General features: G+C 41.4%; 1 pseudogene; it reads right to left on the reverse strand.

Annotated features, from left to right (window-relative positions):
* The window catches only part of LOC139366846 (outer dynein arm-docking complex subunit 2-like), a 75,665-nt pseudogene extending 67,429 nt beyond the window's left edge, over positions 1-8,236 (reverse strand).
* Between the last annotated feature and the right edge of the window lie 12,514 nt (positions 8,237-20,750).

Raw genomic sequence — 20,750 nt, forward strand, 5'->3', positions numbered from 1 at the left:
TAGCTTAAATGATATAAATATGAATACATGTATTGACTTTCCGTGCTTGTTCATAACAATTGTCAAATAAACATGTGCTGAAATATATAGATTATTACACCCATTGATGCCTAAAGCATTTATGACAAAACACATCCTGTAGAAAGAAAATCTAATGCTGAGTGTAAGAACACGCCTGACTAAAATTCAGGTAATGAAAACTGACATTCAGTGACACTAATCTATCGCTAGCTTTCTTACCCCGTTGAGAAAGACTGATGTGATGGTGATGTGCAAGGGTTGAGTTTCACACGGCTGTACCACCAGGTGACAGATTTCACCATGCACCTGCCTTCAAGGAGGAGTACAACAGCCATTGGTGAATTCATAATCTACAGAAAAAGAAGAAGAAGCCAGAGCACGTCAGTTCAGTGTACAATGTACGTTAATCAAGACAGTATACAATAGTCCTCGATAGGGAATTAGGTGCAAAATGCAGCATCATATAATGCAAAATACATCATACTGGCTGTATTTCTGTATTTTGAAAACTGGGCAGCTACAAAGGGATGCACAGCCGAGAGCTGCCCAGTGACACAAGCCTACCAGACGAGCTAAATTACTTCTATGCTCGCTTCTAGGCAAGTAACACTGAAACATGCATGATAGCATCAGCTGTTCCGGATGACTGTGTGATCACGCTCTCCGCAGCTGATGTGAGTAAGACCTTTAAACGGGTCAACATCCACAAGGCCGCAGGGCCAGACAGATTACCAGGACGTGTACTGCGAGCATGCGCTGACCAACTGGCAAGCGTCTTCACTGACATTTGCAACCAGTCCCTGACTGAGTCTGTAATACCAACACGTTTCAAGCAGACCACCATAGTCCCTGTGCCCAAGAACACTAAGGTAACCTGCCTAAATGACTACTGACCTGTAGCATTCACGTCAGTAACCATGAAATGCTTTGAAAGGCTGGTCATGGCCATTTATCCCAGAAACCCTAGACCCACTCCAAATTGCATACCACACCAACAGATCCAAAGATGATGCAATCTCTATTGCCCTTTCCCACCTGGACAAAAGGAACACCTATGTGAGAACGCTATTCATTGACTACAGCTCAGTGTTCAAACCATAATGCCCTCAAAGCTCATCACTAAGCTAAGGACCCTGGGACTTAACACCTCCCTCTGCAACTGGATCCTTGACTTTGCGTGCTCAGTCCCCTCCTGTACTCCCTGTTCACTCATGACTGCATGGCCAGGCATGACTCCAACACCATCATTAAGTTTACCGATGACACAACAGTGGTAGGCCTGATCACTGACAACGATGAGACAGTCTATAGGTCAAGTCTAGGTCCAAAAGGCTTCTTAACAGCTTCCACCCCCAAGCCATAAGGCTCCTGTTCATCTAATTAAAGGGCTACTCTCTGTTTATTATCTATGCATAATCAGTTTAACTCTACGTACTTGTACATATTCCTTTTGTAATTTTACTGCTGCTGGTTAATTATTTATTACATTTATTTATTATTATTATTTTATTTTCCAATTTTTACTTTAAACAATTTTTTTCTTCTTAAAGCGTTGTTGGTTAAGGGTTTGTAAGTAAGCATTTCACTGTAAGGTTGTATTGTTGTATTTGGTGCATATGACATTGATTTGAACTTGATTGCTGACATGCAAAACATTTTGGGACTATATCACCAATGGACTAACGAAACAAATGAAACATAGACTAAAGAAACAAATACCAAAAGATCGTTTTGGGGTGGAGTTTTCCTTCAAGGTATGTAGGAGGAGAGGATCAGGGGGAAAATAAAGTTCCAATACAGGTTCAAAGAGTGCAGTATCACAGGAAGAGAAATCATCGAGGGTGCCTGAGCTGCCAGCGAGTATGATGGATCATTCCACCATAGAGAGAGCACAAGTCTGCGTCCCAAATAGCACTGTATTCCAAATAGAGTGCACTACTTTTGACCAGTATTGTACAATATAGGGAATAGGTTGCCATTTGGGACAAAGCCCAGGTCTGAAGACAGCAGCCCAGGTTACTTAGAGCTCGCTGTGATTTCACTCTCTAATAAATCATCTGATAAATCATCCTCTGAAAACAGCTATCCTGCAGAGCATCGTGACACACAAACCACCATATTTTAATGTGCGGTATCACAGGTTGGAGGCCATTTACATAGAAGGTTTGAATGTTCCTCTGTAAATGTTCCACTGTAAGGGGACAAATTTTTCAAAATACTGAATTGATCACGGTGGTTCTGTGGCATGTAGGGGAGGTGTGTTTTTTGACGAAAGTTGAATTGTTTATGGCGTTGCAAATCTGCCGCGCCGACTAAGGCAAGTAAAAAAATATATTAATGTCTCAGTAAACTGAAATCTGACATATATAATGACTTCCATGTTTTTTACGGGTGAACACAGACATTTTATATTTTTAAAATATCCCAGTATTACCCCCTAATAGTAATCGCTTTCATTCACACCCCCCCCAAAAATTGTGAAATGTGAAGATAATTCAAACCTGATGTGTATTGAACAGACTTCAACACCTTTTTCTCCCCTTCACTGCAGAAGTGTTTCAACAGCTCGACATCATTCTTCACTGAGGCAGGACTAAGCCTAACCTCCCTGTACAAAAAACAAAAAACAAATACAGATCATTAATCTTGGGCCCATTTGTGGTTCTTCTATCTAGTAAGAAACTGTTTCTAATCAGAGTTAACCCCATGTGTTTGGACTTGTCTGAAGTCAAGTGGGAGTCAGTGTGTATTAAGATGGATTGATTCGTTGTTGATAGATAGAGAAGCAGACAGAGTGAAGAGGAAAGGAACCCACTGGGAGATCTGCTTGAGGGAGTTGCTGAGGACTTGAGTGTCCAGCTGCTGCTGCAGGATGAGCAGCTTCACTTTGATATCTTCCTCCTTGGCCTGGTCCCCCTCATTCACCTTCTCCAAGAGACGCAGCACCGAGCTGTCCTCCCCATCCACTGTTGCAAAACTAGGCCCCAGCATCTTCGCAACAGGGTCTTTGTTGGCTACAAATTACAGTAAAAAATTTTGAGCATATCTTTATTTTACCAGATTGTCCCTTTGAGGCCTTATTTAAAAGAGAATCCTGGTCTGGGGTAATATAGACATACAGTAGATGTATGTTTTTCTTTCTCGAACTAACATAGTTATTAGCTAGTACCACATTATGGCTTTGGGGTACAGTAAATATAACTGTGAGGAATTGCAAACATAATCTGATGCCAGTTTCTAATTGGATAAAAGTAGAAGATAACAAGGACAAACTAATTATGTCCGTGGCTTTATGGGAAGTCTGTAGCCCGACTACTCAGGAACAAATGGGATACAAATCTCATTCTGTGGTTTACATGGTTTTACCTTCCAGACAAGCTCGGATCTCCTTCAGCCTCTTATCCTTTGCCAGCTGCACTATTTTGGAGAGCTGACTAAAACTGTGAACAGAAATGCTCAGAGGAGTGATTTGCAACATACTGTAGGACGCCCATCCTTGTCCGTTTCCTGCGACTTTACCATAGGGCAACTGAAAAGTAGAGAAACACACATATTTTTAAGTATAAACTGTCAACAAACACAACATTTAATTTTTCTATCGAGGCACACTTTTCCTATTCTACCGTGTCTGTGCTAATGTCATAAATATGCTTTTTGGAAAGAAAAGTATTGTTCTCAGTGTTCACAATTTCCACTTTTCTTTTATCAGTGAAATCTACAGTAGCTAAGAGCCAACTGTGGGATAAAAAATGTGTGTGCTGTGCTGGTAACTTTCATTATTTACTAGGACCACTGCTTATACCTAATGTATCGATTTGTTTGTAAAACATCAGTTAATTGATTAAGTAGGGCTTGTCAAAAAATATGGGTGTAGAAACCCCATTAAGTTGACTTAAAGCCACAATCTGGAGTTTGTGTTTCAGCAAAGAACAACCGTGCCGCTTAAAGGAGGATATCCCCCATTTCTACATGTGTAACTGTTTTAGCACGTACCTATACTGTAGTTTGATATCTTAAGACAGTTGTTGGTCCATATCACACATATTTAGATACTTTACAGGAATCTCATGTTATGCCATTTTATTTTAGCTTTACTTAACTAGGCAAGTCAGTTAAAAGAACAAATTCTTATTTTCAATGACGACCTAGAGCAATAGTAAAGAGCGTACCTGTGTTACATATATACTGTATATACATACTGTATGTTACAGGAGAAGGTCAATCTGGGAAATGTATACGTTCCCAACAGGAAAGGAGCCAGCGTATGTTACAAGGGGCAGAACGACAGATTTGTACCTTGTCAGCTCAGGGATTTGAACTTGCAAGTTTGGTTACTAGTCCAACGCTCTAACCACTATGCTACCCTGCCACCCCATTTGCCCATAGGATCCCATTAAAATGTGAAATATATCTAAAATACCTTAGAACCACACATATCTATATCCTAATACACAAAAAATTACATGTAAAGACCTTGGAGAAATCACTTTTTTGAATAAATATATATTTTTTTTATGCTTACAGTGCCTTCAGAACGTATTCATACCCCTTGACCTTTTCCACATTTTGTTGTGTTACAAAAGTGGTATTAAAATGGATTTAATTGTCATTTTTTGGTCAACGATCTACACAAAATACTCTACAATTTCAAAGTGGGAGAAAAATTCGGACATTTGTAAAACATTTATGAAAAACAAAAAACACTATTGATATCTTGATTTAAAAAATATTCAGCCCCCTGAATGTTAGAATCACCTTTGAGGGAGTCTTTTTGGGTAAGTCTCTAAGAGCTTTCCCCACCTGGATTCTGCAACATTTGCCTATTATTCTCTTCACAATCTTCAAGCTCTTCAACCAAATTGGTTGCTGATCATTACTCAACAACTATTTTCAGGTCTTGCCATAGATTTTCAAGCAGATTTAAGTCAAATGAACATTCATTGTCTTCTTGGTAGGCAACTCCGTAGTAGATTTGGCCTTGTGTTTTAGGTTATTGTCCTGCTGAAAGGTGAATTCATCTCCCAGTGTCTAGTGGAAAGCCGACTGAACCAGGTTTTCCCGATTTTGGCTGTGCTTAGCTCAATTCTGTTTCTTTTTTATTCTGAAAAACTCCTCAGTCGATAACAATAATTATTTTGCTTTTGCAACAGCTAATCTGCATCCTAATAAAATACCAAAATACCAGTAATGGTATTCCTTCTTGTCACCCTGTCAATTCGATAAGTACTGTGGAATACTGTAACTACAATGTTGTTGATCCATCCTCAGTTTTCTCCTATCACTGCCATTAAACCTGTAACTGTTTAAAAGTCACCACCGACCCATGGTGAAATCCCTCAGTGGTTTTCTTCCTCTCCGGCAACTGAGTTAGGAAGGACACCTGCATCTTTGTAGTGACTTGGTGTATTGATACACCATCCAAAGTGTAATTAATAACTTCCCCAGGCTCAATGGTATGTTCAGTGTCTGCTTTTAAAAATGGTATACTTCTTTGTGAGGCATTGGAAAACCTCCCTGGTCTTTGTGGTTGGATGTGCGTTTGAAACTCACTGCTCGACTGAGGAATGTTACAGATAATTAATTGTATGTGTGAGGTACAGAGATGAGGTAGCCATTCAACAATCATGTTAAACACTATTTTTGTGTCCATGCACCTTATTATGTGACTTGTTAAGCACATTTTTACTCCTGAACTTATTTAGGCTTGCCATAACAAAGGGGTTGAATACTTATTGACTGAAGACATTTCAGCTTTTCATTTTTAATTAATTTGTAAACATTTTGAAAAACATAATTCCACTTTGACATTATGAGGTTTTGTGTGTAGGCTAGTGCCCCAAAACATCTCAATTTAGTCCATTTTAAATTCAGGCTGTAACACAACAAAACTTGGAAAAAGTCAAGGGGGAGTGTAAGTCCACTTTTGAATTTATGAAAATACATGTACGCAATTACAGTACTTACTGTATACTTATGCTAAAATAAGGGGTATTTTAGTCAATTGCATTAAGATCAGTGATTTTAGTATTATGTCAATAATTTGGGATGAACAAATGACACAGTTTGATGATGTATTGGGTTACTGAATCTCTAATACAGCTCAGTACAGTTTCATTAGCGAAACATTCTAATCTCCAAAACCCGCTTATCATTATCGTAATGCACCAATGTTAGGAAAAACAAAATGGATACCTCAGTAATTTTGGCTTAATCTGATAGTGTGCCTTCAGTTCTTTATTAACATATATCAAATAACATGTGTACACAAGTAATTATGCCGAAAAACAATATTTAGAAATGTTTGTGTTGCGGTAATGAGATAAATTACAAAAAACATATTTTTTTCTGTAAAATGTTTAACTCAGGCCTTTTCATTAGGTAAGCAATGTTAAAAAAGATTAGAAATTGTTTGTTTTTTTACTTTGAAAACTGATGAGGTCATTTTTGCATTTTTGCATTGGTAATTATGGAAATTGTGTTAAAATGCATAATATCTGATCAATAAAAACATAACAATAATTATGAAATAGATAAATACAGATCCTAATCTTGGCGATCCAAGAGGAATTATGGAAAATGTGTTCATTGTTGTCAAGTGCCAGTTTTGTGAGAATCACCCATCTAATCACATGCAGACAGCTAGGAAAAATAGCCAAATATCCTGACGAAGTAGTGTAGTTTATGTTGTTTTCTGTCCTAGCTACTGAAGTTGAACAGAAAACACATTCATTCAATTTGTACATATGAGTGCTGCTGCAGGGCTCTAAATACGTTTCAACGCCATGAAAACATCCCCAGTGAGTACCATTAACATTACACAAACAGCCTGCCTCATGATTACTTGATGTCATACTCTGTTTAGAAATCAGAAGCCTCCAAAGAGCTAGTCCCCTGCAGCGGCTCATTGAACACATGTTTAGCCTCCTGAGGGTGTCTGGAGCTGAACTGTTCCACAAACTGTAGGATCTCTTTCAGCAGAGACTCGTTGACTGGGGTGATCTCCAGTTTGCCCGTCCCAGAACTTGCTGTGGTCCATTGCAAGGCTCTGGTCAGTGCTACAGTACCCCCATGGTAGCAGCTGAGGCACTGGCAACATCCTGAAACTGTTGTGGTGGAATTGGTGACAATGACAATTCTAGATAGACACGTCAACAAAATATACATTTGCTAGCTACAGTTAAAGTATACTGGCAGTCACATAAGACTGCAAATGGCTGGCTAAGTTTACAGCCTGTTGTTAACTGTGAAAAGGAACAACCGGCTACAGTAGCCAGCTGACCCCATTGCTAACTTAACATCATTCCATCAAAACCTGAAACTTCAAGACATATTTTAAGCGTTTGTACAAATGAACTAATCTGCAAATGTTCTGAGTACAGTGAACATTTATAGTTAAACATTTATATTTTCCATACAGTTTTTATATCTTGCAAACTATCTAACCAAATATTCAAAGTATTTTGTTTGAGGACCACCAGCTAGCTTGCTATCAAGGTTAGCGGTTAGTCAGTTTCCTTGGAAACAGCCAATTGTAAAGCCTCCTCCGGTTGCCAGGATACCACTCAACAACTTATTGGGAGATAGGTCAAAAGGAACAAGATTTGAAAAGTACAACTCTATTCCTCTCTCCCTGCCTGCAGCCTGCTGGTTGGCTATTTGCTTTAATACAGTGTGATGCCTTCATGAAGTTTTCTGTGGAATCTAAAGTAGGATGTCCACAGAACCACACATTTGAGTGCCTCTTTATAAACTTCCTCTAGGATAGATGTATGATTTGGCTTTGGCTGTGTTTTACAGACAAACATTCTGGGCAAACTGAAAAAAGTATATTTGAAGGAGATTTTACATTTAGGTTCTGCAAATAAAGTAAACCAGACTTGATTCATTCAATAATTGAGATCACTTCACCATTCACCTACTGTATCAAAAATGTTAATTTCATCTGGCTATAATTTCCAAAGTTGATTATTGAAGTGATTTCATTATTTCAGGTTGGCATATTTTTTAGTTGAGAATTTCCAGGAGAATGAATTATAGGTATTGGTATGTTTTGAGATTGGTAAACTATACACAAATCAGGCCTAGTTGATTAACCAGATCCAATTGCATATTTTCCTTTTCAGGTAGATGCAAAAGGAAAATAACCAGATGACTTGCAAAGCTTTGATTGTGCACAAGTGTGGAACCTTCCCTTCCTTTAGCCACAAAGCCCCATCAGAAGTGAGCTCAGAGTCAGACAGTTAATGGGGCGATCCAACCTCCACAGAAAGGTAGCTAGTCTGACTCTGCCTTTGTCTCAAATGGCAGCCTATTCCCACCACAGTGCACTACTTTTGACCAGAGCCCTAGGTAAAAGTAGTGCACTATATAGGGAAAGAGTGCCATTTATGATGCAGACTCTGTATACCATGGACTCCTCTCCTTGTATTGGCTAAGCATGTGCCCCAGACCATGATTTATAACTGTGGAGCAGACATGTTTACATTTGATTTGAATAACCCCCTCCTCCTTCATCCTCGCTATGCTGAATGAACAGCCACAATTTGTGCAAATCAGTGCTGTGTGTCTTATTGTCTGGCAGCTGCCTGCCCTGCCCACCCTGCCCAGGCTGTGGTGTCCCATGACTCATTGGGAATGACAACACACACAGAGTATCCCATGGCCCCATGGCCAATAAAACCACTTACAGTGCCTTGCAAAAGTATTCATACTCCATGGATTTCTTCACTTTATATTGCGTTACACACTGAATTTTTTTTGTAACAATCTACACAAAAGAACTCTATGTCAAAGTGGAATACTTTTTTTTGTTTGTTTAGAATAATATAAATTAAATAACAAGCATAAGTATTCAGCTCCCTGAGTCAATACTTGTTGAAAAAAAACACAGACTCACCGTTACAGCTGTGAGTCTTCTTGGGTAAGTCTGTAAGAGCTTTACACACCCGGTTGTGCAATATTAGCTCTTTATTATTGTCATAATTCTTCAATCTCTGTCAATTTTCAAATCTTTCCATAGATTTTCAAGCAGATTTAAGTCAAAACTGTAACTTGGCCACTCAGGAACATTCACTGTCTTCTTGGTAAGCAACTCCAGTGTCAATTTGGCCTTGTGTTGTAGGTTATTGTCCTTCTGAAAGGTGATTTACTCTCCAGTGTCTGGGGTAAAGCAGACTGAAGCAGTTTTTCCTCTAGGATTTTGCCTGTGCTTATCCCATTTCTTTTTATCCTGAAAAAATGTCAAGCATACCAATACCATACGTGAAAATAAGGAGGCAGACACTCAGTGATGTGTTGGATTTGGCCTTAACATAAAGCTTTGCATTAAGGCCAAAAAGTGTATTCCTTTGCTGTGTTTTTTTGCAGTATTACTTTAGTGCCTTACTGCATACAATATGAATTATTTGAATTGTTCTTTTCACTCTGTCATTTAAGTAATTATTGTGGAGTCACTACAATGTTGTTGATCCGGCCTCAGTTTTCTCCCATCACAGCCATTGAACTATTAAAAGCCATTAAAATCATCAATGTCCTCATGGTTACATCCCTGAGAAGTTTATTCCTGTCCTGCAGCTCAGTTCAGGGGGGTTTAATACATCATCCACAACATAGTTATTAACTTGCTTAAAGAGATTCTCAATGTCTGATTTGTTATTGTTACCCATCTACCAATCACTGCCCTTCTTTATGAGGCTTTCAAAAAGCTCCCTGGTCTTTGTAGTTGATGGACAGGTGAGGGAGGGAGAAAAGAGAAAAATCTCCTGTTAAAGTAGGCAGCAGGCCTACAGAGCTGGGTTTGAGATATCCCCAGGGGAAGCAGTAGCTCATACCTGAAAGAAAAGAAAATCAAGAAAAATCATCCTGAGTGTTGTTGTTGTTACAAGGAAGGATTTATGAGTTCCCCGTTTCAGGTATTTCATTTGGAACAAGGGGTCTGTGTAAATGAAGAAGCACGGAGAAGAATCCACGTAGCCACAGCGAGGGGCTGGCGCAGGCCAGTGGTTTCGGGCACAGGAGTCCAGAAGCTTGTGTAGGAGTTTGGATAGAGGAAAGGGGGATAGAGAATGAAAGAAAAAGAAAGGAAGGAAAGGAGAGGAGGAGGATGAATGACTGCCTTAATATATCTGGCCCAAGGTCTCATTAGCAACTCTAATTGCTGTTTGTTAAAACGGCTAAATGGAACAGTCTGGAGCTTCCAGAACCTTTTCAAAACGGAAACAAATATGGCTCTGCAGTCTAGGGCACCTGCTGAGTCTTAGATGCACTTAATACAACCAAATAAATAAAACCAGTCTCCATGCTTCCATTCCAATGCTTGACTGGAGCTGTTGATTGAATTGCATGGAAACATGCTGTGGACTTGTAGAGAGAAAAGTACTGTGCCCTGTGCAACCCTTTGCGGTGCTTTTAAAACATTGCCGTCGTGATTGCATCCTTCCACAGTGTATTCAATACTCAAACCATTTCCATTAACACTGAAATTAAACGTACACAAAGAATGTGTGTGAGTACAGGAGTGATGAAGTGTATGGACCACTGTTCCTCCTGTTATGAAGGTAGTATAATACCGTATCTCCTGCTGTATTTTCCCTCCCCATGCACACTCACACAGTCCACAGAGACCTATTATTATTATTATTACAGGCCTCACTTCAAGTGCAGTTCAGGGCTGTGGTGAAGTTAACTAGGGATGTGTCCCAAATGGCACAATATTCCCTATATAGTGTACTACATAGGACTCTGGTCAAAAGTAGTGCGCTGGGGATTAGGGTGCCATTTGGGATGAAGGACATAGAACAATCCAGGCAAGGACTGGGGTGACACTGGTCACAATAATGAGCACCTGCAAGATCTGTCACAGATTAATTTTCCAAAATAGAAAATAGTAAAAACGTGTCTAACAAGAAGAGAACATTATATTACCACATACTCCTGTTTTAAAGCCATGGTAATTCTCCTATAATCTGCTGTGTTTTGTAGGGTCAGGGAGTTAGAAGGGGGTCAAATGTTGCTCTGAGACAGATTCAGACTGAGTGACTTATGATGAACAAGACTTGATGACCTGTCATATAACCTTTTCCGGGGAACAATTTACTGCAAACGTGCTATTTTGTAGAGTGGCCCCACAGCACAGTATATCTCAGGGCACAGCGAATAGGGTTATCTTTTTTGTTGTTGACTTTACTACCTCACATTGCAGCTCTATTTTATCATTAGATATAAACTTGGTATAAACAGGATTTGGGTCGTTCTAAATAATCACCCAGTTTATTGACTGTTTGGACAGGCAGTATCACAAATGAGTAGCGAAAACGGAAACCACAATAGTGCTTTTGGATCTTGGTTCTGTGAGGATGGACTGATAGGAGAGGCAGACAAAACAGAGAAAAATGCACTTCACTGACAAGCCCAGGTTGAGGAGCATCTCATTGTGTCTGTGCGCGTGTGTTTATTTCAATTCATGGCTGCTGCTTATTCCGATGGTTTCAAATGGTTTGTTATGAGGGTAATATAGATGGATATGCAAACGTTGTGTCAACGTCAGTGAATTGGTTAATTGGCTCAACATCTATAATCTTTCTGTTTTCAGTGGACTTCAAAAACCTCCAGGGAAATTTTATCAATCATCTCTAGAATAAGACCCACTCGGACACTGTTCTTAATGAAAACATCATTAACGAATGGTGATGAAGGGTACACAGGGGCCACTATAAAATATATGCAATGAAGTCCATTATATCTACACGAAACTAGTCTCACAGTAAGAATAACAAAACCCGATATTGTTGAAACTGTTTACTCCGTAACAATTAATATCATCACTAGGGCTTCTTATGGATGTAAACCTGCAATTTTGGTTTTCAAAAGTTGAGTATATATTTCAAGTTGTTGGTGCCAATGGTTTCTTTGGAGCAGGCGGTTGCTTGTCAAACATAGACGTAAAACAACCGTTATGAATACATAGATTCATGGAATGAAAGATCTTGAATCTGTATGTATTAAAACCCATTTTTGTTTATTTTGCTATTTGGTGGCACTGGCAAAACCCCACCAATACCTCTTGCTAAATAATGTATAACTTTTAAAGGTGGGTTTGGATTTGTACTAGTATTGGTTAACCTCAAAACATATCTTTTAGAAAATTTGAAGTTGAATATTTCCAGCCGTTGCTAATGATTGGATGTCCACACTGTCATCTACAGAACTATATTTATATCTACAGAACTATATTTATATCTACAGAACTATATTTATATCTACAGAACTATATTTATATCTACAGAACTATAAGTCCACAAGCTGTCATAAAAAAAATAATCTTAATTTTACCATGTTTTTATCATACCAGGTTTTACATGAAATCAGCAGGTTTGTCAGATATTTGTAGATATATATACATGTCCATGCAGTGTAGGGCAAAACAGACAGTATGTTTATATCAGCATGATTTGTTCATCATACAACATACTACAAGCAACATTCTGTTTTCATATTTGGGCTATCAGGAGTAAATATTTATGCTACAAATTATAAAGGATAATGTTAGAAATATACTACTGTGAACAGATCCAATTACTGAGTCAATTTGTTTGTCATTTAGGTTTTTTGAAGCTCGGATGACACTTGTAATATTGGACAGATGTCACCAGCTGCTGGACTGCTGTTGTGGCCATTGGCAGGATCTGTCCTCTATCGGGTCTGTCCCCTATCCTGCGTCCTGATAGGTTCATCCGAGGTCGAGTTGGCTCCAACCCCACCTATTTACCAGTTCAGTCCTTCTATTATCCCTCAGCGTACTGAACTAACCAAGCACCACTCTGCCAGACCAGCCCTTTTGCCTCTCACCATACCCCCTTACCCCCCTTCACCACCCCTCTTTCTCTCGCCCCTGCTCTCCGTACTTGGCGCAATTTGACTTGTGTTTTAAAATCTCCCCTGGAAGACATCAGGGCCTCCTTGTTCCTCCGCCTGTCTGTTGCACAGACAGTGGAGGAGAGGAGGAGAGAGGATGAGGAAAGTAGAAGGGGAGAGGGTTCTTAGGCGCTACTCCCTCCCCATCAGTGGTTGAGGAGGTGCTTTTTGAGTGCTTATGTTGCAGCCACTCCAACGCTGGCACCCAGCTCGCCATAGAGTGAGACGCAGACAGAGGGAAAAGAAACCAGTACAGGGATAGCAATGACTATCTGGAAATAATGACACATTAGTTAGGCAAGACAAGTCACATGAGAAAACAAGGGTTTCCTGTGAACAGACAAGAAATGTTCATAAACAGTAGTCTGCGTGTGTCCCAAATGGCACCCTATTCCCAATGTAGTGCACTATCAGGCCCTGGTCAAAGGTAGTGCACTACATAGGGAATAGTTTGCCATTTGGGACTCATCCTGTGTAAAGTCCAAAGGGGAAGTTCACTAGACAAGTCGTGTTAAGGGAGAATCCATCGGTACACTCACTGACTTTGAAGTGAGGAACTTGGAAATACAATTTGTTACTGAGTACAGTGTGTTGCTGAATGCTGAAGGCCTATGAACACGGAGAGCTTTCCAATGCTAACTATGTAGCTAATCACAGAACACAGAGGACCAATCAGTCTGTCTGCAGGCTACGTGTGTGCCGCTCCGCTCCAGAGAGAAAGGGGGCTGGACCTGGCTATTGGACCTCTGCTGGTTGTGGGCATTTCCCATTTTCTGTACCAAACAGCAGGTTTCAGAGGGTGGTGGTGGTGTGTGGGTGCGCCCCGTCTTCTGGCTCTCCTGTCAGCCCCGGCCAACCCGGCCACAGTAGGAAGGGGCGACAGATAGCCTAGTGGTTAGAGCGTTGGACCAGTAACCAAAGGGTTGCTAGATCGAGTCCCCGAACTGACAAGGTAAAAATCTGTCGTTCTGCTCCTGAACAAGGCAGTAGGAAGGGGCGACAGATAGCCTAGTGGTTAGAGCGTTGGGCCAGTAACCAAAGGGTTTTTAGATCGAGTCCCCGAACTGTTCCTAGGCTGTCATTGTAAAAAAGAATGTGTTCTTGACTGACTTGCCTAGTTAAATAAAAAAGAAGCCCCCTGTTCTCCTCAGCCAAACCCAACCACCACTCCCTTTAAGGATCCCTCCACTCCTACAGCCCCAACCTAACCCGCCGTGTCAACATTTCTCTGAGAACACAACCGGCGCTGCCATTATTTCGCCACATGTCTCCTACAAGGCCAGATTGGCCAATTGCGTACAGGCAGAAATCTGTGTCTTCTAACACATGGAAATAAAATATTCCATAAATAGACCATACTATGGTAAAAATATATGAATATCAAACAACAGGTTGTCACATCTGCTCCCGCTCTCCCTCTCTGGTGCTCGAGCTCAGCCGGATTGCCCGGCTCCCACGCCTCAGCCAGCTTGTCGGGCTTCTACAACTCAGCTAGCTTGTCCGCCGGCCCGACAGGCTCGCCCAAGTGGGACGCAGGGTGGCGCCCCTAGAGGGGGGGGTCCTGTCACGCCTGCTCCACTAGAAGCTCTCAACCTGCTCCACTAGAGCCCTGTTGATGAGAACGGGGCGTGCTCTGTCCTCCTTTTCCTGTAGTCCACAATCATCTCCTTTGTCTTGATCATGTTGAGGGAGAGGTTGTTATCCTTGCACCACATGGCCAGGTCTGTGACCTCCTCTCCATAGGCTGTCTCATCGTTGTCGGTGATCAGGCCTACCACTGTTGCGTTGTTGGCAAACTTAATGATGGTGTTGGAGTCATGCCTGGCCATGCAGTCATGGGTGAACAGGGAGTACAGGAGGAGACTGAGCACGCACCCCTGAGGGGGCCCGTGTTGAGGATCAGCATGGCAGATGTGTTGTTACCTACCCTTATCCCCTGGGGACGGCCCATCAGGAAGAATGCCATATGTGCGCAAAGCTGTCATCAAGGCAAAGGGTGGCTACTTTGAAGAATCTGAAATCTAAAATCAAATTATTATATATTTTTTTTACACTTTTTGGTTTACTACATGATTCCATATGTGTTATTTAATTGGTTTGATGTCTTCACTATAAAAAATAAAGAAAAACTATTGAATTCGTATGTCTGTTCCAAACTTTGACTGGTACTGTATGTAAACTCAGCAAAAAAAGAAACGTGCCTTTTCAGGACCCTGTCTTCCAAATATAATTAGTAAAAATCCAAATAATTTCACAGATCTTCTTTGTAAAGGGTTTAAACACTGTTTCCCATGCTTGTTCAATGAACCATAAAAAATGTATGAATATGCACCAGTGGAACGGTCGTTAACCTCTCTAGCGTCCCACCTGGCCAACATCCAGTGAGATTGCAGAGCGCCAAATTCAAATACAGAAATACTCATTATAAAAATTCAGAAAACAAAACTTTTTTACATAGGTTTAAAGATTAACTTCTTGTGAATCCAACCACAGATTTAAAAAATGCTTTACGGCGAAAGCATACCTTATGAATTTTTGAGAACATAGCCCAGCAGACAAATCATAACAAACAGTAACCAGCCAAGTAGAAGAGTTACACAAGTCAGAAATAGAGATAAAAGTAATCCCTTACCTTTGATGATCTTCATATGGTTGCACTCAGAAGACATACATTTACTCAATAAATGTTTATTTTGTTCGAAAAAGTCTCTTTATATCCAAAAACCTTTGTTTTGTTCGCACGTTTTTTTCAGTAATCCACAGGCTCAAACACAGTAAAAACAGGCAGACAAAAAATCCAAATTGTATCCGTAAAGTTCATAGAAACATGTCAAACGATGTTAATATTCAATCCTCAAGTTGTTTTTAGCCTAAATAATAGATAATATTTCAACCGGACAATAACGTCGTCAATATAAAAGGTAAACAAGAAAGGCACTCTCTCGGTCGCGGGCATGAAAAAGCTCTGTGACACGGGTCCACTCATTCAGACTGCTCTTACTCCCTCATTTTTCAGAATACAAGCCTGAAACAATTTCTAAAGACTGTTGACATCTAGTGGAAGGCATAGGAACTGCAATTTGAGTCCTAAGTCAATGGAAACCGTAATGGCATTGAATAGAAAACTACAAAACCAAAAAACAGCTTACTTCCTGAATGGATTTTTCTCAGGTTTTCGCCTGCCAAATCAGTTATGTTATACTCACAGACACTATTTTAACAGTTTTGGAAACTTTAGAGTGTTTTCTATCCAAATCTACCATATCATTTCTTCTGGGCCCGAGTAGCAGGCAGTTTAATTTAGGCATGCTTTTCATCCAAAATTCCGAATGCTGCCCCCTACCCTAGAGATGTTTTAAGACACTAACAGCTTACAGATGGTAGGCAATTAAGGTCACAGTTATGAAAACTTAGTAGAAAGGCCTCTTTAGTGTCCTGACTCTGAAAAACACCAAAAGAAAGATGCCCAGGGTCCCTGCTCATCTACTTGAACGTGCCTTAGGCATGCTGCAAGGAGGCATGAGGACTGCCTATGTGGCCAGGGCAATAAATCGCAATGTCCGTACTGTGAGACGACTAAGACAGCACTACAGGGAGACAGGACGGACAGCTGATCATCCTCGTAGTGGCAGACCACGTGTAACAACACCTGCACAGGATCGGTACATCCGAACGTCACACCTGCGGGACAGGTATAGGATGGCAACAACAACTGCCCGAGGTACATCAGGAACGCACAATCCCTCCATCAGTGCTCATACTGTCCATAATAGGCTGAGAGGGGTTGGATTGAGGGCTTGTAGGCCTGTTGTAAGATAGGTTGTTCACTAGACATCACTGGCAACAACATCGCCTATGGGCACAAACTCACCGTCACTGGACCAGACAGGACTGGCAAAAAGTGCTCTTCACTGACGAGTCACTGTTTGTCTCACCAGGGGTGATGGTTGGATTTGCGTTTATTGCCGAAGGAATGAGCATTACTGTCACGTCCTGACCTTAGTTCCTTTTTTATGTCTCTATTTTGGTTTGGTCAGGGCGTGACTTGGGTTGGGCATTCTATGTTTTGTTCTGTGTGTTGTATTTCTATGTGTTTGGCCTGGTATGGTTCCCAATCAGAGGCAGCTGTCAATCGTTGTCTCTGATTGAGAACCATACTTAGGTAGCCTGTTCCCACCTGTGTTTGTGGGTAGTTATTTTCTGTTTGGTGTGTTTTGCACCTGACGGAGCTGTTTCGATTGTTCTTTTATTGCTTGTTTTATAGTGTTCAGTTTTACCATTAAAATGATGAACACTTACAACGCTGCACCATGGTCCACACCTTCTTCCACCAACGGCCGTTACAGTTGCACCGAGGCCTGTGTTCTGGAGCAGGACCGATTTGAAGGTGGAGGGTCCGTCATGGTCTGGGGCGGTGTGTCACAGCATCATCGGACTGAGCTTGATGTCATTGCAGGCAATCTGAATGCTGTGCGTTACAGGGAAGACATCCTCCTCCCTCATGTGGTACCCTTCCTGCAGGCTCATCCTGACATGACCCTCCAGCATGACAATGCCACCAGCCATACTGCTCGTTCTGTGAGTGATTTCCTGCAAGACAGGAATGTCAGTGTTCTGCCATGGCCAGCGAAGAGCCCGGATCTCAATCCCATTGAGCACGTCTGGGACCTGTTGGATCGGAGGGTGACGGCTAGGGCTATTCTCCCCAGAAATGTCTGGGAACATGCAGGTGCCTTGGTGGAAGAATGGTGTAACATCTCACAGCAAGAACTGGCAAATCTGGTGCAGTCCATGAGGAGGAGATGCACTGCAGTACTTAACGCAGCTGGTGGCCACACCAGATACTGACTGTTACTTTTGACCCCTCCTTTGTTCAGGGATACATTATTCCATTTCTGTTAGTCACATGTTTGTGGAACTTGTTCAGTTTATGTCTGTTGTTGAATATTATTATGTTCATACAAATATTTACACATGTTAAGTTTGCTGAAAATAAAACGCAGTTGACAGTTAGAGGATGTTTCTTTTTTTGCTGAGTTGAAAAATGTACCTATACACATATACAGTTGAACTCGGAAGTTTACATACACTTAGGTTGGAGTCATTAAAACTATTTTTTCAACCACTCCACACATTTCTTGTTAACAAACTATAGTTTTGGTAAGTCGGTTAGGACATCTATTTTGTGCATGACACAAGTAATTTTTCTAACAATTGTTTGCAGACAGATTATTTCACTTATAATTCACTGTATTACAATTCCAGTGGGTCAGAAGTTTACATACACTAAGTTGACTGCGCCTTTAAACAGCTTCTGATAGGCTAACTGACATCATTTGAATCAATTGGAGGTGTAACTGTGGATATGTTTGAAGGCCTACCTTCAAACTCAGTGCCTCTTTGCTTGACATCATGGGAAAATCAAAATAAATCAAATAAGAGCTCAGAAAAATAACTGTCAACCTCCACAAGTCTGGTTCATTCTTGGGAGCAATTTCCAAACGCCAGAAGGTACCATTTATCTGTACAAACAATAGTACGCGAGTATAAACACCATGGGACCACGCAGCCGTCATACCACTCAAGAAGGAGATGCATTCTGTCTCCTAGAGATTAACGTACTTTGGTGCGAAAAGTGCAAATCAATCCCAGAAGAACAGCAAAGTACCTTGTGAAGATGCTGGAGTAAACAGGTACAAAATTATCTATATCCACAGTAAAAACAGTTCCTATATTGACATAAGCTGAGAGGCCGCTCAGCACTGCTCCAAAACCGCCATTAAAAAGCCAGACTACAGTTTACAATTGCACATGGGGACAAAGATCATACTTTTTGGAGAAATGTCCTCTGGTCTGATGAAACAAAAATAGAACTGTTTGGTCATAATGACCATTGTTATGTTTGGAGGAAAAAGGGGGGGGGGGGGGGGGGGGGGGGGGGGCTTGCAAGCCGAAGAATACCATCCCAACCGTGAAGCACGGGGTAGGCAGCATCATGTTGTGGGGGTGCTTTGCTGCAGGAGGGACTGGTGCACTTCACAAGGGAAGAAAATGATGTGGATATATTGAAGCAACATCACAAGACATCAGTCAGGAAGTTAAAGCTTGGTTGCAAATGGGTCTTCCAAATGGACAATGACCCCAAGCATACTTCCAAAGTTGTGGCAAAATGGCCTAAGGACAGCAAAGTCAAGGTATGGAAGTGGCCATCACAAAGCCCTGACCTCAACTGAAAAAGCGTGTGCGAGGAGGTCTACAAACCTGACTCAGTTACACCAAAATTCACCCAACTTATTGTGGGAAGCTTGTGAAAGGCTACCTGAAACGTTTGACCCAAGTTAAACAATTTAATGTCAATGCTGCCTAATACTAATTAAGTGTATGTAAACTTCTGATCCACTGGGAATGTGATGAAAGAAATAAAAGCTGAAATAAATCCTTCTCTCTACTATTATTCTGACATTTCACATTCTTAAAATAAAGCGGGGTCCTAACTGACCTAAGACAGGGAATTTTACCAGGATTAAATGTCAGGAATTGTAAAAAACTGAGTTTAAATGTATTTGGCTAAGGTGTACGTAAACCTCCGACTTCAACTGTAGTCTATTTCCCCTTCACAACACCACAGCGACTGTGCTAATTTCACTAAGGCAGTCTCGACCTCCATACCTCTAACATTAAACATGACAGTTTCAGGCTGAATAATGAAAAACTGGGTACAGAGGGGTCGACAAGTCTCTGGGGAACAGCACAGCGAAAGTTTAGGAAAATACAGGTGGACAGCTTTGCGGCGCCGTAACATAGTCAATGCGATCACACAGCCTCGGCCCCTCTACCTTGTTTTACCTCCACACGTCAGAGGAATTTCCACTACAACTAACGATGGACCCCTCCCCCTGAACTTCCCCCCTTGCTGTCATTTTCACATCACACAGGGGGCCTCTCTCCAACCTTAACCTGCACAGCCTTTACAGGCAATGCATACGTGTCCAAAATGGAACCCTATTCCATATAAAGTGCACTAGTTTTGACTAGGGCCCATAGGACTCTGGTAAAAAAAAATAGTGCACTATTTATGGAATAGGGTGCCATTTGAGATGCAGCCCTAATGTATACATATGCCACCCAGCATTAATGACCTGGTGACTGGTCCATGCTATGGGTATTAGAGCGAGCCTCAGCTCAGTATGTTGTTATAATTCTCATCAGGGGTTTGTACACTCACTCCTAGACATGGGCTTGCTTCCCAAATGGCAGCTGTGCACTACTTCTGACCAGGGCCCATAGGGCTGCGGTCAAAAGTAGAACACTATGTAGGGAATCGGGTGACATTTCGGACATTGCCATTCAGAGGTATGAAGGGCATCCCTTGTTCACTCCTCTCCTCTCCCCTACGTTCCCCAGGCTCTGTGTGTAATTGAGTAATACAGCTCAAGGTAACAGGGCCTGAAGACCTTTGCCTACAGACATGAGGTAATGTGTTGTTAATTAGCAGAAGACAGACAGGGTTGGCGGAAGCCCTAGCCAGCACTGGAGCAGACTGGGGATGTGTCCCAAATGGCACCCTATTCGCTATACATAGTGCTCTACTTTTGACCAGGGCTCCATTAAGGACACGGCCTGGTTGGAACTCTCCCTCCAGTCAAGAGCATTTAGCAGGGATGAGGATTACAGAGAAGTAAAGCCTGTGAAGGCCAAGGGATGGTGATGGGCCGGATCCCAACATGAAAGCAGGGACAGAGCGGGATTGAACGGGCTACTATTGAGAAAGAGAGAGAGAGAGAGAGAGAGAGAGAGAGAGAGAGAGAGAGAGATAA

Source organism: Oncorhynchus clarkii, chromosome 15 (genome assembly GCF_045791955.1).
Source record: "Oncorhynchus clarkii lewisi isolate Uvic-CL-2024 chromosome 15, UVic_Ocla_1.0, whole genome shotgun sequence".
NCBI classification, from domain to species: Eukaryota; Metazoa; Chordata; class Actinopteri; order Salmoniformes; family Salmonidae; genus Oncorhynchus; species Oncorhynchus clarkii.